This window comes from Ursus maritimus (genome assembly GCF_017311325.1).
Source record: "Ursus maritimus isolate PB19 chromosome X unlocalized genomic scaffold, ASM1731132v1 scaffold_X1, whole genome shotgun sequence".
Lineage (NCBI taxonomy): Eukaryota > Metazoa > Chordata > Mammalia > Carnivora > Ursidae > Ursus > Ursus maritimus.
In genome coordinates this window covers 25,536,929-25,557,416 of record NW_024423319.1, presented here as the reverse complement: position 1 = coordinate 25,557,416, position 20,488 = coordinate 25,536,929, and positions in this window count along the sequence as shown.

Here is a 20,488-nt window from a genome sequence, read left to right as displayed (position 1 = left end):
AACTAAACATGATTACTGTACTTTGCTTTATATTGTACTATCCAGTAAAATATCTGTGAGACATGAAGTAAACTCTATCAGCAATTTCTAGCCCCATGAACTTGTATAGTTTTTTAAGAAAAAAAGAATTCACTAATAGTCTGTCAGTGTGCCACAAACCTTTGCAATCTCTCAAATAGTGTGTGTGTGAGGCTTTATTTATAGTTGTAAAAACGTTTCCTTTGGTTTTCATTTAATAGGTTGTTTGCTGTTTCTAAGGTGTTAAAAAACACACGTTCTATTTTATTATGTGGAGGCCTCTACATCTCATTTGGGAAAAGTCAAAGGGGAGTCCCAGAACTCCATTAATTCAGGATAAAATCACCTTCTTTCCCAAAAATCATTGGCAGGACTGAAGGAAAGGGCCCAGGACTTTGATCCATCACTCTTCTGGACCCCTCAGTGTCCTAATTTCACCTCCATTATGTGTTCTGAGATTATCTGGATGAATCCTATGATGTCCTCTGTCCTGTTTACACCAGTCTCTGAAAGGAATCTGGGATTCCTAGAATCCTGGATCATTTTATTCCTGACTGCATTCCCTATGAGGCTCTCTGACCCGTGAGGCAACACTTCCACTTTTCTACCCTATCAGTTCCTATTTCTTTGCTTATCCTTCTCCATACCATCTATCAACTTTTCATTTATTGAATAATTATTTGTTTATTGGTCTATTTCCTGTCATAATAGATGCACTAAAGCTGTTTCTTGAATGGCTGACTGACTGAATGAATCTTTTCCCTGTCTTTGATACAAAGTAGACATCTCTGAAATTAAAATGGAGAAAATGTTCTACTGGAAGAGGAGGACTTTACGGAGCTCCAAGGGACAGTATATAAAATCTTCTTGTGCTATTGAATAATTCTAGGGAAACAGAAATATTACTCCTTCCTGTACCAGGAATTTTTTGTACATGTTTGTTACTGATCATATCATTGCCATAAATATGAAAATGATTTTGTTTATTGACTTGGGAAGTCTTTGCTGCTTCTGGTGTTCTTGTTACACTATAATAGTACTGTCTAGATTTTCCTCAGTGTTTGTTCATGTATAATCCTTCATATAGGTTTGTATGTGTGGAATGTACCACAAGTAAGGACTGCTTGGCCCAGGAACTTTTAAATTTTGAATTGATAAACTATAGGAACTTGTTGATTCAGACGAAAAATTTTAAGTTGTCCCCTTCTCAGATTTATTAAGCCTTTAGAATATTGCCATGAGATCATAAAGATAAATGGCAAAGAACTGAAAATTGAGAAAAAAAATCTGTTAAGTGTTATATCAATTTCATTGACAAATTCACTCTTACAAATGAGCCAATGTTCTAAGAGTCTTGGCATTTCCCTTTTTGGTATGAAGAAATATGAGACACAAATTAATTACTTTATCCTTAAAACCCTCCAAATGCATTTTATTTTAGAAAGGAGACATTTACTTATTCTTCAGGTTTTTCTAAGAGTACACTTTTCTAATGACAAAGAATATATGTATTCTATTATAACACTGCATTGCAGGACAAATAGAAGACTTACAGACTTAGAAGACAGAAATTACTAATTTTGAAATCAGAGCTCATTGATACCTAGCATAATATCATCATTAACTAGTATTGATGGTTGTTTATTATGCTTAATATTTTTGTACCTTTTCATAAAAAATCAGAAGCATTATTTTTTAAAAGATTTTATTTATTCATTTTAAAGAGAGAAAGTATGAGCATGAGTGGGGGGAGGAACACAGAGAGAAGGAAAGAATGCTTAAGCAGACGTTTCACTGAGCGTGGAGCCTGATGTGGGGCTCCATCCCAGGACCCTAACATCATGACCTGAGCTGAAACCAAGAGCTGGATGCTCAACTGACTGAGCCATCCAGGTGCCCCAGAAAGAAGCATTATGTTTATATGATACCTTTTTAACCTTTTGATCAGCAATGTCACATTTTTGGAAAATATGAAATATGCTGTTTTTTAGAATTTTATTTGGCATGATCATTAAAATGAGAGTAAGTTTTTCAGGGATTCAGTCTGGATTATGTGTTCTTAATGCCACTTTATGACTAACAGGGGTACTTTTATGCCTCGTTTTATGGTTGAAAAGGGTAGTGAATTGATGAATGAATAAACAAGATGTGATGCACACACACACACACACACACACACACACCACACACGATGGAATATTACTCAGCCATCAAAAAGAACAGAATCTTGCCATTTGCAATGATGTGGATGGAGCTAGAGTTTATTATGTTAAGTGAAATAAGTCAGAGAAAGATAAATACCCTATGATTTCACTCATATGTGGAATTTAAGAAACAAAACAGATGAACATAGGGGAAGGGAAGGAAAAATAAAGTAAGATAAAAACAGGGAGAGGAAAACCATAAGAGACTCGTAACTATAGGGAACAAACTAAGTGTTGCTGGAGGGGAGGTGGGTGGGCGGATGGGGTAATTGGGTGATGGGCATTAAGGGGGGCACTTGATGTAATGAGCACTGGGTGTTACATAAGACTGGTGAAACACTAAATTCTACCACTGAAACAAATAATGCACTATATGTTAACTAATTTGAATTTTAAAAAAGAAAAGGGTAATGAATTAAAATAACAAAATAAGATACTCTACAGTCTTCTAATGTGGTATACCTAAAGAAATTTTCAGTGAGAAGTCTGCATCTATTCCATCCCCAGATCATCTTTGGGAAAAAACAGACAAGCAAGAAATTGTGGTTAAATAATATATTGACATCTCCCATCTTAGTATAGCTCCTTCTCTACAGACCTTCCTTCCTTTTTCAAGTTTTAAAAAATTTCCTTTGAAACGTATCTTGACTTAAAATCTACTTTCTTAAGAAGCACCAGTGAAGGGCTTTCAAGTGGAATTATTTTTTATAATATATATCCCTATTCAATTAAACTTTAATCTGCATTATATATTTCTCTTCATAGTGCCATCTGCATATGAAATGATTCCAGTTATATTAACATGTACCTAATACGGATTAGAAATTCTGCTTATAGTCTTCTCAGAGATGTATCATTCAGACCCTGCAAAGAAGGACATATTGTCTCAGCTGTCTGAAGTTCTAGGTAGTTACTCACCTGCAGAGAATCACCTGTTTGAAATCATTTTCTTCCAGGGACACCCCATGGCCAATGACTGACTGAGGTGGAATAGAAATGCCCATTCATTTTGGCCCACCAGGGCCCAAGTCTAAAGGGCCATATATGCTACAGAGTTCCTGGTGGAATTGACCAAAAATTGGTAGATTTGCATCACAGTTTGACTTTACCCTGTGCCCAATTCTCCTTCCTCCCTCTTCCATCCAAATGTTAAAATTTGCTTCCAGAGGCCCCCAACCTGCAATTTTACTTTTTAATACTTCTAAATTCTCTTCCAAATCTGACTAGACCTCTGATTTCTTCTGTGTATAGATTATCTGGCAGAATCACACACTTTATTCTCATCCTTTTATTACTAATATTGCAACCCAAAAGATGACTTGGCCTTCAACAATATGAACTATCATGAGAGTCCCATCTGTCAAACCTCTTTATGTATTCAACACAATGGGAATGATCCATAATTGGTAAAATAGTGTATAAGCAAAAATAAGTCATATCACCTTTGATCATTCCTTCTACCTCCTCCTGACCATATCCCATCACCCATTTGCTACTTTCACAAAACGATCAGAAAGTGAAAATGGTGGAAGAGGAAACTCCAAGGGCCAATATCTCCAAATAAAGACTGAAAAATGAGTGAAAACTCTAAAAATAATTTTTTTTGGAACTGGAAAATAAACAAAGGTTTATAGCAACCAAGCAATAACAAGAAAAAGGCAGAATCAAGAAAAAGCTTAAACATGGAAGTAGAGCTTTGTGGTGTTTCAGTTAGCTTTGCCCCACTCTCCTCCCTGGCACACCAGTTGTCTTGAAGATAGCACTCACATTCTTGGTGTGGGTACCATTTTTAGAGGTAGTAGAACTTGTGTTTGTCTGTTTTGATCTATCTGAGGGTTCCCTAAAGGCCTGACACAAGATGCTTGATTTCAGGTCTCACATTTAGGTATTTAATCCATGAGTTTATTTTTGAGTGTGGTATAAGAAAATAGTACAGTTTCATTCTTTTGCACATAGCTGTCCAGTTTCCTAATGCCACTTACTGAAAAGACTGTCTTTCCCCAATTGTATATTCTCCCCCCCATTGTATATTCTTGCTTCCTTATTCATAGATTAATTGACTATATAAGCATTTATTTCAGGGCTCTCTATCATATTCCATTGATGTGTCTATTTTTCTGCCAGTAGCCTGCTGTTTTGACTACTGTAACTTTGTAGTATATCTTGAAATCTGGTATTATGATACCTCTAGCTTTGGTTTTTTCCTCAAGATTGCTTTGGCTATTTGAAGCCTTTCGTGGTTTCATACAAATTTTAGGATTATTTATTCTAGTTCTGTGAAAAATGCCATTGTTCTGTAGATTACTTTGGGTAGTATGGATATTTTAATGATTTTTGATTCTTCTGATCCATGAGCATGGTATTTCCATTTGTGTTGTCTTCAATTTCTTTCAACAGCGTTTTATAGTTTTCAGCATATAGGTCTTTCACCTCCTTGGTTAAGTTATTTCTAGGTATTATATTCTTTTTGGTGTAATTATAAATGGGATTGTTTTCTTAATTTCTCTTTCTGCTACTTCATTGTTAGTACATAGAAATGCAACAAATTTCTGTATATTAATTTTGTATCCTGCAGCTTCACTGAATTAATTTATTAGTTTTAATATTTTTTTGGTAGAATCTTTAGAGTTTTCTATATATAGTGTCATGTCATCTGCAAATATTAACAGCTTTACTTTTTCCTTACCAATTTGGATGCCTTTTCTTTTCTTATCTGATAGCTGCAGCTAGGACTTCCAGTATTATGTTGAATGAAAGTGGTGAGAGTGGACATCCTTGTCTTTTTCTTGACATTAGAAGAAAAGCTTTCAGTTTTTCATCATTGAGTATGTTGTTAGCTGTGGGTTTTTCATATAGGTCCTTTATAATGTTAAGGTGTGTTCCCTCTAAACCCACTTTGTTGAGAATTTTTATTGTGAAAAGATGCCATATTTTCTTCATCTATTGAGATGATCATATAGTTTTTATTCTCCCTCTTCTAATAGCATACACTTAACATGAAAACCTGATGACTCAGCAGGCACTTTTGGATCTTGGATGCAGGTAGAGGGACTTAGGTCAAAATGATACTGATCCTCCTTTGGGTTTTTTGGGGAAGTTGAATTGAGTAGCTGAAAATTTTAATAAGTCCTTAGCAGAGTCTCCTTTACTTGTCCTTTCTTGCGCTTATGCAAGCAGAAGACCAAACACACAAATGCACAATCCCCCAAAACATTCTGGTTACTTTAGCTTTTCAGTAGTAATGACTTAGATAACAATATATGAAGTAATCCCAAGAGGAAAGTTAAATATGATTTTGATAACCAGCATGTCCTAGTATAAATAGTAGGAGTTCAAAACCCTTTTGGATTTGGAACAACACATAATTATTCTATTTGATGCCCTTCTCCTAAGAGAACTACAGAGCATTTGTTTATTATAAAAATTACTTTTGTTTTAGAAATTTTTGAAACATAAAAATGTATAAAGAAGAAAATGCACATTAGCCATGATTTCACTTTGTTTTTCTACGGTCTTTTTGAGATTGAACTTCATATGCAATGTTGTATCTTTTTTGCATATGTTCACATTTTTAAAAATGAAAAGAATCAAGGATTTTATTAACATTTGGAGACTTTTGTCATTAAACTACATGGGGTATTATAAAATCAGGGGTGAGACTCATAGAGCAAGTTCGGTATGTCAGAGCTTTTAATTTAAAATTTACTTTTTGGAATGTAGAATGCATTTGTTAACTGTTTTCTATTTCACTGTCAGTGGAACTATTGGATCAGAAGAATATCTAAGTGTTTATTTAATCCAGTATATCTCAACTGTTTTTTATGGATAAAGATCCTTGTTTTTTACTTCTATTTACTCCTATTCAATTCAATATTGTTCTATTCTTTGTGGAGCAAATGATTATAAGTTGCTTTTATATTCATATGCCAGTTACGATAAATAACTTCTTAATTGCCCAGGAGCCTACAATATACAGATTTGGAACCATATTACTAGGCTACACCCTGTGCCAGTAAGCAGAACTACTCTTCACCCAATCTGGGAGAAAAAGGCTAGTAAATATGTATTATTAAGGAAAGAATACAGGAATGAATTGTGAAGGTCTTGTTCTCTAGCACTAGGTTTGGTTTTGAGTATTTTTTTTCTTTTTTTTTTTTGGTGACAGGTTTATTAATATGTAAGTCACATACCATACAGTTCGCCTGTTTAATGTTTACAATTAAGTGGTTTTTAGTATATTCACAGAATTGTACAGCTATTGCCATAATCAAAGTTAGAGCATTTTTGTTTTGAGTATTTTCTGATTAGATATGGATCATGCTGAAAAAAAAAAAGCACTCTGAATGGGAATAATTTGAAGAGTCGTGTGCACATTTAGTAGAAAAAAAATCATTAGGAATTTATTGTGCACTTACTATGTGCTTAGAATGCTGCTAGGTGCTGTGAGGAGAAAAAAAAAAAAACAAAACAGAACAAACCAAAGACAATATCCTTCACTTCTTGACTTCCCAACTTTAAATTCCTAAACCAATCAAAGTGACACCTCTCACTTGCTGATAAGTTATATTAGTGCTTTGGATGCATTTATTTACTTTATTTTATTACAAACTTCAAAAACTATACTAGTTCTAGAATAAAGTGAAAAGGAAAGTGGAATTATCCCAGGTTCAGACAACTGAAGGGAATCTCTTGTTCGGGGATAACAGGGCAGGAGGGAATTTCCTTGTGAATCACAAGAGCACCCAGCTGTTATATAATGGACATTAAAAAACTGTTGTAGTTAAATCAGAAATGCTTCCAGGGAGGAAAATCACGGTGATTCTTATATTTGTTTCTTACTCCAATGCTGGTTTCATAAGAGGGGTGAAGACTTTGACTTACAGAACTGGAAGTATTCACCTGCTCTGGAAGTATGATGTTGCCATCTGAAGTTCCAGTTAATGCTTGCTGCAAACACTGTGATGCAATTTCCTGGAAATACCTGTACTTTCCTAAGTTTAATTTTGCTCCTGTTTTAGGCTGCCAGGTTTCAGACTGAAAGGGGAAGCCTAGCCCAGAATCTATTTTTTAAAAGAGCCTGAAGCAATCTTAACTTTCCAATAGGTAACTCATAAAAATGTGAATGAAAACGTTAAGTAAAGGTTCTTTCTTATTCAGGATGATTAGTTATTCTAAGTAAAATAAATTAATTATAGTGGTAAAGAAAAATTACAAAATTATCTTGAATTCATAAACTGAGGTAAGGGATTAGTAGATTGGATGGTTCTCACATCTGTTATTGAGCTCTTCTATCCATTGCATAGACCCATTGCTCATTAGGATCTGTGGGCATGTGTAACACTAAAAGAACAAAGAAATGGTGCTTGCCTATCTATAACAGACCTTTTCTCACTTGCTCTCATTCTTACAAATGCACATTTTCCTCCGTTTAAATAAAACTCCCATTTCTATTTAAACGCATGTTTGTGCATTATCCACCTGCTATCTTGCTCTTTCAAGTCATTTACCTCCTGTCTCATAAGTTCCTTAGGAACATTTTGGGAAGTGGTATTTAAACTCCTCTACCTTGATCTCTTTTTACTTTACTACCTTTAATTATGATGACTAACAATTTTAGTCTGGGATAAGGAAGATCGTGTAGCCTACATTTCTCAAATATGACTTATTTGTATGTCATTTTCCCACATGATCCATATTTACCGTGATATAGCCTGTACTTCTTCCAAATGAAATTTGTCTCCTGCACCCTTCTGTTTTCCATGCCTAGCAGAGGACAGGCTTTCCTGAAAGCACAGAGGTGTGTTCATTTGTGTTTGATGTTCATTTGTGCTTTTTGGTGGCTCAATGAAAGGGTGCATTTTAGTCACTTATTTACTCTATTGGTGAGGAAGACATTCATGCCCTAGAGTTATGAGTATGGCTAAACACATGATACCCAATGCTGGACAGGTAAGATTGACAGTAATTATTAGTCACTTATACACACAGTCCAGGGGAGGAGGGCACATAATATCACACAAGGCCACACAGGGGTTGTATTTAAGAACAGAGTAAACAACCACTGGCTGTAGGGGGCAGGTTTTGTAGTATTAAGAGGATGTGATATCCCTTTGGTTTCCATAGGTGGGTATGCTTAGCTTGTTTGAATAATTCTGCGGGCTGGCAGGGAACTGAAATCCACTACTCAGGGAAAAGCAGGAACTGTGCCTGATCTCATTGATAAGAAGGATTGTTTGGCTATGGGGCCTTATCTGTGGGAACACACTAAGGAGAAGAACTTATAGTTAAACCATTTGAGGCCATCCTGATTTTGTCAGATGTCATAACAGCACATAATATTGGGTCTTAATTTTAGGCCTTACACAACAATTGATCCCTTGATATCAATGAAGTGCCTCTTTAGGAAATCAAGTAGGCTCTTGACCAAAGGTGAGAAGACCACATGGTGAGGTAGTACTGAAAACCATGAACTTTAGAGATGTCCCTATTCAAGACCAGTTAAGGCAATTGAGAGACCTATGTGACATTGGAGTAGGGAGTACATGTGCTTATGGGGCAATAATTTAAATTAATCAATGTCTGTGGCAATATTGATACCTAGAAGCGGTCCATTTCACCCTTTTTAACTTAAATAGGAATTGTTTGAGGAATCCATTATTCCTCAATTAAACCAGCTGCCTGGGACCTATGAGGGGAGTGGAAGTGTCATTAAATACCTTCTTCAGGATCCGAGCTTTGTGTATTATAAGATGTGAAACAAGTGTCTTGGTCACTATCAGCAATGTCTGGAGCTCTGAAGTAAATAAGGAACATTCTTGTATTATGGCCTTAGTATCATAGAGATATCTGTTACCTTGATTTATATTTTGGGTATTGGTGAGGCAAGAGATTCCCAGTGTTCTTTACTCCAGAAGGGACAACTCTTAGGCAGTTGAAAAGAATTTGTAGTTGGCGACATTTGCTGGCCAGGGCCTCTAGTGCTGAAGTGACTGTATGAAGTATGGTCAGTCATGTTGACCTTTAGGTCCTGTCCTTCATCCAGGACATCCGGTTAAGGGATGAAAAAGGAGCAACTCCCTATCGAGCTCTATCACTTACATCATGTCAATACTGTCCATAAAATGTATGAACTTCTATTGCTGTTCACTCAGTTGATCCCAAGGGACTCTCTGGGTAGCCATGGCCTCTGGCAAGGTACTAAGAGGAGGAAATGGAGTCCACTCCTTCTTGCAGGTGGAATGTGCCAGGGGGACCAGTTTTAGCTCCATTCTGTAGCAAGGGGGCCTTTGTAGTCATGTTAAGCTTTCAAGGTGCTGTTTTTATAACCCAAGTTATAATGGTCTGTTAAGTAGAGAGGGTTGTGGGTCCAGAGCCTGTGAGAGCCTAAACTTCCAAAAGAGCTAGGGGCCTAAACTTCCAAAAGAGACAAGTAGGTGGCCAGCAATTGCTGCTGTGATGGTGTGTAACATATGGCTAGAGAGAGCAGTTTCTTGCATCAGAAGTCTGTGGGCAACTTTGGTGGCCAGAGATTCTGGGAGGCATGAGAGGAGCTTGCTAAAGCCTCTAAAATGAAGCCTGTTCTATGGCTATTTGGACAGATTCTAGAGCCTTTTTTGGAGGAGGTGCCATATATAGTGGGCTGATTTGCAATAACAGCATAAGTGAGATTAAATAAAAATTTTTTTATTTATTCGACAGAGATAGAGACGGCCAACGAGAGAGGGAACACAAGCAGGGGGAGTGGGAGAGGAAGAAGCAGGCTCATAGCGGAGGAGCCTGATGTGGGGCTCGATCCCATAACGCCGGGATCACGCCCTGAGCCGAAGGCAGACGCTTAACCGCTGTGCCACCCAGGCGCCCCTAAATAAAATTTTTGAATGCTGAATTTGTTGCCTCTAGAACCCAAAAAGACCTAAAAGATGTTGGCCTTGTTTTAACATTGAGAGTGCAAAGAAGATTGATAGTTGTCTCTTAACAGTGTCAGGTATGGAACAACTCTTAGGGTACCAATAATTTTTAAGACTTTAACCAAGGTGGTGACATGGCCATTACATCGTGTATGGGACAATGGTCCATCCTTTTTGTAAGCCCTTTTATATTTCTATGTTTTGAATAAATGTGGCAAATGAATTTTCTCCTAAGAGGATGACATCCATGTAATGTCATGCCTGTGCTCATGGAGAAAGGTTGGTATGGTTAAGATATTGTCTGTAAAGATTGTATGTGATGGCAAGGCTGCTGAGGTACCCTATGGGTAGGCAAGTATCATTTCCCTTTGAGTATGAAAGCAAACTATGACTGATAAGGGTATTGAAATAGGCACCAAACAGAACACTTTGGCCAAATCTATAATAGCAAAATATATCAGTTGCTGATTGGATGGAATTAGTAATTTTGATAATGTTGGTTATTAGATATGAAGGCCTTAATGGGGACCACAGCATTAAGGTTGTGTTAACCACTGTGAGTGTCATTCGTTCCAAGTTTAAGAACATACAGTTGGACTGCTAAAAGGAGAAACAGTAGGGATAATCACTCCTTTACTAAATAGGTCTTGTATGATGGGTTTTAATCCTTCAAGGCCCTGTTTTAATTTATATTGAGCCATATTAACTATTGTAACTGGGGATATGATGCAGGGAATCCTATTTTCTCAAGCCAATTTGTGTCAAAGACTTAGTTTATTACCCATTGTGTCAGAGTATCTATACTTACTATGGGTTTGTCCTAAAATTAGGCTGTGGGTGCTATGGTGCTAATGGGTGCTATGACCATGAGGAAATTTAGGCTAAGGAAAAGTTCAGATGGTTAAGATATATATTATGTTATCTTATATATATTATATTTTATATTCAGTAACTTCTCTAAGATTACAGGATATGTTTAAATTTAGTGAGATCCACAGGTATAACGAGCCCCAGCATTGATTAAGGTCATGAAGGCTTGCCAATTGGTACATTTTGGCAGCTATTTAAGTTAATTTGGAATGTATGTTGCAGAGGTGCAAAAGCCAATCAGCAATGTTTTATCTGTTTTCTTGCGTAAATTCTTTTAGTAAATTTAGAATTTCTAATTGGGTCAAATTAGAAACTGTGGACCTCAGTTTCAGTTCTTTGTTTTCTCTCCTGTATCCAGGGTTTCTTTCTTTCCTATTTCCCTGTCCCAGTTGGATATAACTCATGAGGCATTCCCTCTATCCTGCTTATATTGTAAATGTATTCCTCCAGAGAGCCTCAAATCAAAATTGTCAGGATTAGGAGCCTCCCCCATGGCAGTGGGTGCTTTACAGGGTTTAAGGACCTCAGGCTTAAGTCAGGTTTCAATTAACCCCTTCACTTGCCATAGGGGTGTCATGGGTGTTTTTCCCTATAACCTTGAGGATCAGGATCTTTGTTGTTATAGTCACAGGAAGTGGCAGCAGAGATATTTAAGGCTTCTGGTGTCTACTAGGAGTATGGACTGCAGTGTACCACTTAAAAGGCAGTTTTTCTCCTTTTCTTTCTGTACTAATTCCCTCAGAATGTGTTAGACTTTTAGCCATGTGAAAACACTGATTTCAGTTTCTTTCTGCATCTTATTACCCATAGTGCAGACCTTCTGGTTGGTTTTGGGGAAAGGTTTGAGTGCTCAGTGGTTCGCTTCATAGACTGCCTCTTCCTTCTCCAGGGAGTGTCAATCTCCCTGGGTCAGGGTATTTTGTTTATGTACCAGGTAGGGCACATTAAGCTCCGTGATTGCAATATTACCCCTTTACATTACGGTAAGCAATAGCACTAAACAAAGCCCAGGCACACTGGCTAGGGGTTTTGCATTGGGAGAGTGATTAACTTAGCTTCTTTGCTGTTTCTGGAGAGACTGACACCAAATGCTCCTCCCTCTTTTCTTTTCTCATCAGCACCTGGGCCATGGACTGCCATAAATGTGCACCGTGATTTCTCTAGAGGACAGGGGAACCCCCATGCAAGGCAAATAGCAACACAGGAGATGAAGAAGGCTGCCACTCTGCCTGAACAGCAAGGACTCTTGTTAGGCAGCTGGGTCCCATGATTAATTCTCCCCAGGTTGGTGGGTCTCTTTCCTTTACACAACCTAAGAAATGGGTTGAGCCTATCCTAGGGGGTGCGTAATCACAAACAATGTCCATATGGCTGCCCCAAGCAGCCACTGATGGTCATGAGGCTATATGTGGTGCCCAGAGAGATCTAGCCTTACCTTGGTAAGCAGAACTCAAGTGCTGACTGGTTAAGTGCTGTGTTATCACCACCTGTATAGACAAGAGCCATAGAGACCACTTTCCGAACATAGGTTGAACCCAGCAACACATCATGCTGGGGTGTAGTCAGTTAACAGCAATTTTCATTTTGAGGACATGAGCATTTTAGGGTGGAGAGGGTAAGCCCCCCCGCCAAAGACAACAAAGTGCTGCTTAGGCCAAAGTACAAGCCCACCAGCAATTCGCAGTTCCATTCTAGGTGTCCTTCACCATGTCATGGAGCCAGTTAGTTAGCCAAGAAGAGTTAGGTAAAGTTAACCAGGTGTTGTTGGTAATGGGGGGGCCATTTAGTTCATGATGCCAATTGTTTTGTTTCCTATTCACATCATGGATAAGGGAGTGATTTCTGTCTTAAGTTTATGGGGATTGCCAAACAAATGACACTGGATACTGGACAGATTAGATGGACAAGAATTTGTTAGTCACATATAGCCTGGGAGGAAGGCACGGCATGCCATGCAGGGCCACATGAGTATTGTACTTGGGAACAGAGTGAACAACTGGGGTCTGTGAGAGGCAACCGTTGTAGTATCAAAAGGATGAGGTGACACCTAGTACCTGTAGGAAAATTGGCTTGTTTAAATAGTTCCATGGGCTTGCAGGGAACTGAAACCCATTACTTGGAGATAAACAGAAACTGTGCCTGATCTATTTGGTATGGAGCGTTGTTTGGCTTGGATACTTTATCCTCAGGAATAGAGTGGGGAGAAGAACATGCCATTAGGCCACTTGAGGCTCTCCCAGTTTCACCAGATGTCAAGGTAGCACATAACATAGGGCCTTCAGTTTAGCCTTTACACCACAGTGTGTAGGCAACCAAAATGGGCAATGGAAAGGGGAAGGGTAAAATAAAGAACTGTGAAAGAAGTTTGTTGACCTGAGATTTGACTTGTTGGGTAGTTGAAGGCCTGTGTGCAATACTTTTGAGGGTATTAACTGAACTTTATTCCTTCCATCTAGGCAGGAATCTGGGCTGGTTGTGGAGTTGGACACAACTGTCCTTTCTTTCCTGGTCCAGCTGCAGTGAATTAAATTAGGTAGGCTCAGAAATATAGTATTTAGTTATGAAATTAAAATTGAGAGCCCAGCACTTAGTCTAACAAAAACATTGAATTAAATGAACTGGTCTTTGGAGGTATTAAGTTTTGGTACCCACTCGTTTAGGTATCCTTTGTCTAGAACTTGCTCTACCTGACATAATGTCCATATTCTGTAACCAAAGGCTTATAGCTGCTATGATTAACTCCACTTAACTCTCATTAAATGTGGCAGTCCCATCTCTTTTTCTCCTGCGGACAGTCTTTCTGGGCCTTCTGAAGTGACAATTAGCTGAATTTAGGAATCAATTTGTGCTGATGTGCTAATAAGAGAAGGCAATGGGTCCTCCTTCCCTTCCCAGAGGGCATATGTGCATTTAAATGGTGCTTTGCAGAACACTTTCTCTAACTCTGCTAATCAGATAAAGAATTAGTACTACTCTGTGGTTAAATATCCAGGCTATTGTCTCAAGGAACTGGATTCAGACATAGATCTATAATTGTTTTTACGATCTTGGAAAAACTGCTTAATGCTTTCTGTGCTTCAGTTTCCACATATGTAAAATGAGGGCAATAATTGCTAACATTTATCAAGCAGTATGCGCAGGTGCTGTGCATACATAATCTCATTTGATTCTCACATTTCTATGAAGTAGCATTATTACCCCTATTTTCACATATGAGAAAACTATTAGTATATCTAACCTGAAGAGCTCATAGTTAGAATAATAATAACATTTATTGAACACTTACCATGTGTTAAGAATTATACTAAATGCTCTGTACTCATTTTCTAGTTTAATCTTCATAACTGTTTAATACATTTTCTGAATAATACCACAAGTCAGTTCTCCTAGGTTGAGTTTCCTCATAAACAGAACAGGGATAATAATAGTACTTACTTTTTAAGGCTAACATAGCAGCTTTACAATCTTATAAAGCTGCTCTGAAGATAAAATGAGGTGATGTGGGTAAAGTGCAGCCTAAGCACATACTACCTGCTCAGTAAATAGTAGGTACTATTTTAATTCTTTGGTTTACTTTCCCTGGGAGGAGGTTGATGTGGCAGTAGTTACTTATAGCCATCTCTTACACATAACATTTTGTTCTCTCATTGCCTATCTCTGCACAGATAAGCATTCCTTTTGCATGTGTATTAACCTAAAAGAGTAGCTATAGCTCACGACTTCCACATGAACCATTTACTTGTATATTAGCTACTGCGTTTTCACTAATGGATGCAATCATTATTTAATAGCAAATTTTATACAAAATAACTGAAAATAAAGACCTTGTAAGTATTCTGAGAATGAGCCATGACACTAGTAGGATGTCGATGCAAGAATTTATTGGACCTACTGTAACACATTACTCATGCTACCCATGAAATCAAATATGAGTAATAGTTGAGTGCTTTACTATGTGCCTGATGCCATAATAAGATGTTTGACACAATTAGATGTTTGTGTCTTCTACTCCTCTCAGTCATCCTACGGGCTCAGTGTATCACCTTCTATTTTAAAGAGGAGAAAATGAAAACTTAACTAGATTAATTTAACCATTGTTATAAAGCTTATAAGTGGCTAGTAATTCAAAGCTTATAAGCTTCAAGAGCCCAAGCAACTACTTCCCTTTCCCCCATTCTACTTTTTGCTTGATTGTGATCTACTTTGCCATTTATAGTATGTGCCAGTATGAACTCTCAAAAATAAATAAAATTCTCATCTTTATTTCTTTTTCTTTTTTCTTTTTATTTTTTTACAAAAGAAACAGTAAGAAATTTCCTTCTCAGGCCCTGAGCATACTATCAAAATTCATTTTCCAGCTTATGAATTATGAATCATAAAAGGGCTGGCAGATTTTTTTTGTTCTGTATTATAACAATTTAATCTAGTATGGCTTAAAGAGTATTCTGAATGGAACATTATACCTGTGGAATAACCTTTAAAATACAGTTCTGTATCCAAATGTTTGGAAAATTCTGATTACTGTATCATCTTATTAGAACTTCATAATATCCATTACTGTTTTAAAACAGTTGAGAAGTCTTTCAGTAAAGAAATCTGTTTAATTGTGTGTGATTTGTGATTTTTATTTGCCTTATGTTCTTTTTGTTCCTATGTTTTTCCATCTCTACTTTCTTTTGTGTTAAATAGATATTTTCTAATGTACCATTTTTAATTCCCATTACATTTCTTTCACTTTTTTTCCCAGTTATTTTCTTAGTGGTTGCCATGTAGATTAAAATTAACATTTTAACTTAAAACTATTTTTTCATATTAATACAAACTTAAAGTTGTACAAAAACTTTGCTCCTGTATAGCTCCATTTCCTACCTCATTCTTTGTGCTTTTATTGTTACACAAATTACATTTGTATATATTTTGTGCCTGTCAAACAGATTTGGAATTATTGCTTCATGCAATATCTTAATTTCTCCTTCATTTTTAAAGAATAGTTTTGTTGGATATAGAATTCCTGGCTGACAGTCTTTTTCTTTTAGCACTGAATAGGTCATCCCAACTGCTTTCTAACCTCTGTGGTTTCTGATGAAAAATTGGCTGTTAATCTTATTGAGGACACTTTATACATGAAAAATTGGTTCCCTCTTCCTGTTTTCAAGATTTTCTCCCTGTCTTTAGACAACTTTATTTTGATGTGTCTAGGTATTGATGTTTTTTTAGATTATCCTATTTGGAATTTGTTGAGCTTGTTGGATGTTAGATTAATGTTTTTCATCAAATTTGGGAAGTTCTATGCCATTGTTTCTCTAAATGTTTTTTTTTTATAATTTTTATTTTGTTATATTAGTCACCATACAGTACATCCCCAGTTTTTGATGCAATGTTCCATGATTCATTATTTGCATATAACACTCAGTGCACCATGCAATACGTGCCCTCCTTAATACCCATCACTGGCCTATCCCAATCCCCCACCCCCCTCCCTTCTGAAGCCCTCAGTTTGTTTCCCAGAGTCCACAGTCTCTCATGGCTCATTCCTCCTTCTGTTTACCCCCCCTTCATTCTTCCCTTCCTTCTCCTGCTGATCTTCCTATTTCTTATGTTCCATAAATGAGTGAAACCATGTGATAATTGTCTTTCTCTGCTTGACTTATTTCACTTAGCATTATCTCCTCCAGTTTTTCTGACTCTTGCCTCTCTCCTTTCCTTCTGGGACTCTCCTCATGCATATTCTTGTACTTCTGATTCCATCCCACAAGTTGCTTAGGCTGTGTTCATTTCTCTTCATTCCTTTTTCTTTCTTTTCCCCAGACTGGATAATTTCAATTGATGTATCTTCAAGTTCAATGATTCTTTCTTCTGCCTTCTCAAATCTGATTTTGAGTTTCTCTAGTGAATTTTTCATTTTAGTTATTGTAATTTACAGTTCAAGAATTTCTATTAAACTCTTTTTTATTTTTTATTTTTGAAGATTTTATTTATTTGTCAGAGAGAGAGGGAGAGAGAATGTGCACAAGCAGGGCCAGTAGCAGGCAGAGGGAGAAGCACGGTCACCACTGAGCAAGAAGCCCAATGTGGGACTTGATCCCAGGACCTTGGGATCATGACCTGAGCTAAAGGCAGACACTTAACTAACTGAGCCCCCAGGCATCCCATAGACACTTTTTTTTACATCTATCTTTTTATTTAAATTCTGTCTTTAGTGAGACAACGTTCTCATGCATTCCTTTAGTTCTCTAGACACAGTTGTTTTGACTATATTTAAAATAGCTGGTTTAGAGTCTATCTACTAAGTCCATGTCTGTCTGGGGTTCCTCAGGGTTAGTTTTGATTGATTACTTTTTTCCTGTGAGTGGGCTGTGTTTTCCTATTTCATTACATGTTTTGTATATTCTGATTGAAAACAGAACATTTTAAATAATGTAGCAACTCTGAATATCAGATCTCCACCATCCTCAGGTTTGCTGTTTTTGCTATTAGTTGTTTTCTTGCTTAGTGACTATTCTAGACTAATTCTGGAAAGTCTTTTTATCTGTTGTGTGTAGCCATAGAAGTGTCTACTTGATTATCCTAGTGGTCATCCAATAATTGGACTGAGATTTCTTTAAATGCCTGGAACTAATAAGTTTTTCAGTCTTTGCTCAGGGGCTCTGTATGTTTGTCGAGGCATGCCTTCAACACTCAGCCATACGGTTAAAAACTCTGCCTTAATCTTTATTCCCTGCTTCTGTAGAACCTCAAGGTCAACCAGTTGTGAGAAATAAGGGCCTTCTCAGATCTTTCTTTAGTATGTGCACAATTCTGGGCATGCACAGAGCCCTACACACGTGGACTTCTAGATTACCAGGAATAATTCATAGTTTTTCAAAGCTTCTATGGACATCCCATTCAAAAGCTTCTACTTTGAAGTTTTTTGGATGATCTGTTGTTTGCCGCAACTGGTATCCACTGCTCTAGGCAGCCATAATTGCCTGCAATTGTCTTTGACCAAGGCCCTTGGGAAAAGTCGTTCACATTGAATAAACTCCTAAAATAAGGACATTCATGTAAGTGGGATCTTTCAGAGAATAGCCAATAGGTCAAATAATGATAATTCTCTGAGAAAGGGGCTTAGAAGAATCTCCAGCTCCATATTGCCTCCACTGATTCTTGCAAGGCTTTTGTTTTTCACCCTGATTGTGGGCTGTTGGTTTTCAAGAGTAGTGCTGATCTGGGAGAGGGGCAGAAGAGGATAGGGTAAGTTTAAAACATCACAAAGCTTGGTGTTACTAGTGAGACTCAGCTATTTTTGTTGAATAAACATGTCTCAGATTGCTGTAAGACTGGTTAATTTTCAGAGTTCTGAAAAAATTTGATTTGACAACTTTTCACCAGTGTTCTCATTGCTTTAATTAAGGAGCAGGTTTTTAAAATACATTTTAAAAATTTAAATTCAATTAATTAACATATAATATATATTTGTTTCAGGGGTACAGGTCTGTGATTCATCAGTCTTATATAATACCCAGTGCTCATTACAACACATACCCTCCCCAATGTCCATCACCCTTTTACCCCATCCCCCACCCCATCCCTCCAGCAACCCTGTTTGTTTCCTAAGATTAAGAGTTTCTTATGGTTTGTCTCCCTCTCTGGTTTTGTCTTGTTTCATTTTTTTCCTCTCTTCCCCTATGATCCTCTGCCTTGTTTCTTAAATTACACATATCAGTGAGATCATTTGATAATTCTTTCTCTGACTGACTTATTTCACTTAGCATAATACCCTCTAGTTCTATCCATGTCATTGTAAATGGCAAGATTTCATTTTTTGATGGCTGCATAACATTCCGTTGTGTATATATACCACATCTTCTTTATCAATTCATCTGTTGATGGACATCTAGGCTCTTTCCATAGTTTGGCTATCGTGGACATTGCTGCTGTAACCATTGGGGTGCAGGTGCCCCTTCAGGTCACGACATTTGTATCTTTGGGGTAAATACCTAGTAGTGCAATTGCTGAATCATAGGGTAGCTCTATTTTCAACTTTTTGAGGAACCTCCATACTGTTTTCCAGAGTGGCTGTACCAGCTTGCATTCCCACCAACAGTGTGGGAGGGTTCCCCTTGCAAGGAGCAGTTTTTTTAGAGATTCTTACTCTGTCATATTTGCTGATGTCTTCTTACTACATGATCTTGGCCTCTTAGGCCTGTTAATACATCCAGTTGAGCTAACCAGTAATATACTATCTGAGGATGTTTGATGGCCTTTTAAATTTGCCTAATATTCTTACGACATGAATATGAAATATAGAATGGTCATTGAGTGTTTCTTAAATATAGAATAAATATTTATTTGAGATTTGCAAGTGAGAATCAAACACTGAGGGTTTTTTTTATAAATTAAAATGACACAATTTTCATCATCATAATGTCTTACTATGAGTCTGGGTTTTCAAAGGTAAGTATCCCATGTGCAGAATTTTGATTTTTAAGGTTTATAACATGATGTCCCAAGAACTGATTGGAAGAACATTATGCTCTTAACTACCTCAAGATGACTTATTAAGAATTAGGGATATCCATTGGTGGTATCCATAAATGATATCTACATATATTATCTATATACCCATATATAGTATCTTTACATAGTGTTTATACATAAATCTGTTTATCTATAAGTACAGTGTATACATATATACATAGTATCTGTAAAAATTGACTTGATAGAATATGTTCTGTGTGTAATGTAAAAAAGAGGGAGAAGTGATTTTTTAACATTATAATGCAAAAGGGCATCCCTTCCAAACCTACAATTTCATTACATTTTCAGCTATAATTTTCTAAACCATGAGAAACAAATAAAATACAATTCTATAATGAGGTGATAACTGTTAGAAGAATTGAATTTGAATGTAAGGAATATAATTTTTAAGATGTTAATAACTGCTTATGAGTGATGAGGATGATAGCTGTCTCCTAGAAAGAGTAAAAAAATGTTAATCAGAAGTCTAAAATTTACTTAGGGTAGAAAACTAGATGACACATCATCTTATTTGATAAATACAGTGAAACAAAGACATGTATCGCCAATGGAACTGATACTTAAGCTCTATATACAGTTTTTTAAGGTTAGAACATTACTGTTTACCAAAAGTAATATCATTAAAAATGAATACAACCTTAAAAGAGAAGTGACCATATTTCTTACCTAGCTGAAGAGTTAAAGAAAAAAAAGCTTACCATCAATATTTTTTCCTGTCATAACACCACACATTGCAGTGTTACAAAGAGGAGTAAAGTATCCTGTATTGATTGCCTTTTTTTTTTTTTTACAAGACAGATATTCAGTGAATGATATACAGGCTGCCTATTCTTTCCATGGTGCTTTTGGAATCAAGTAAAGTAAGTTTGTGAATCATGAAAGCAAAACTTGGTAAATATAAAAAAAAAGGGAAAATGCATGATAGCTGTTAAAATTATTTGCATCTTAAAATAAGGATTTTATGGATGA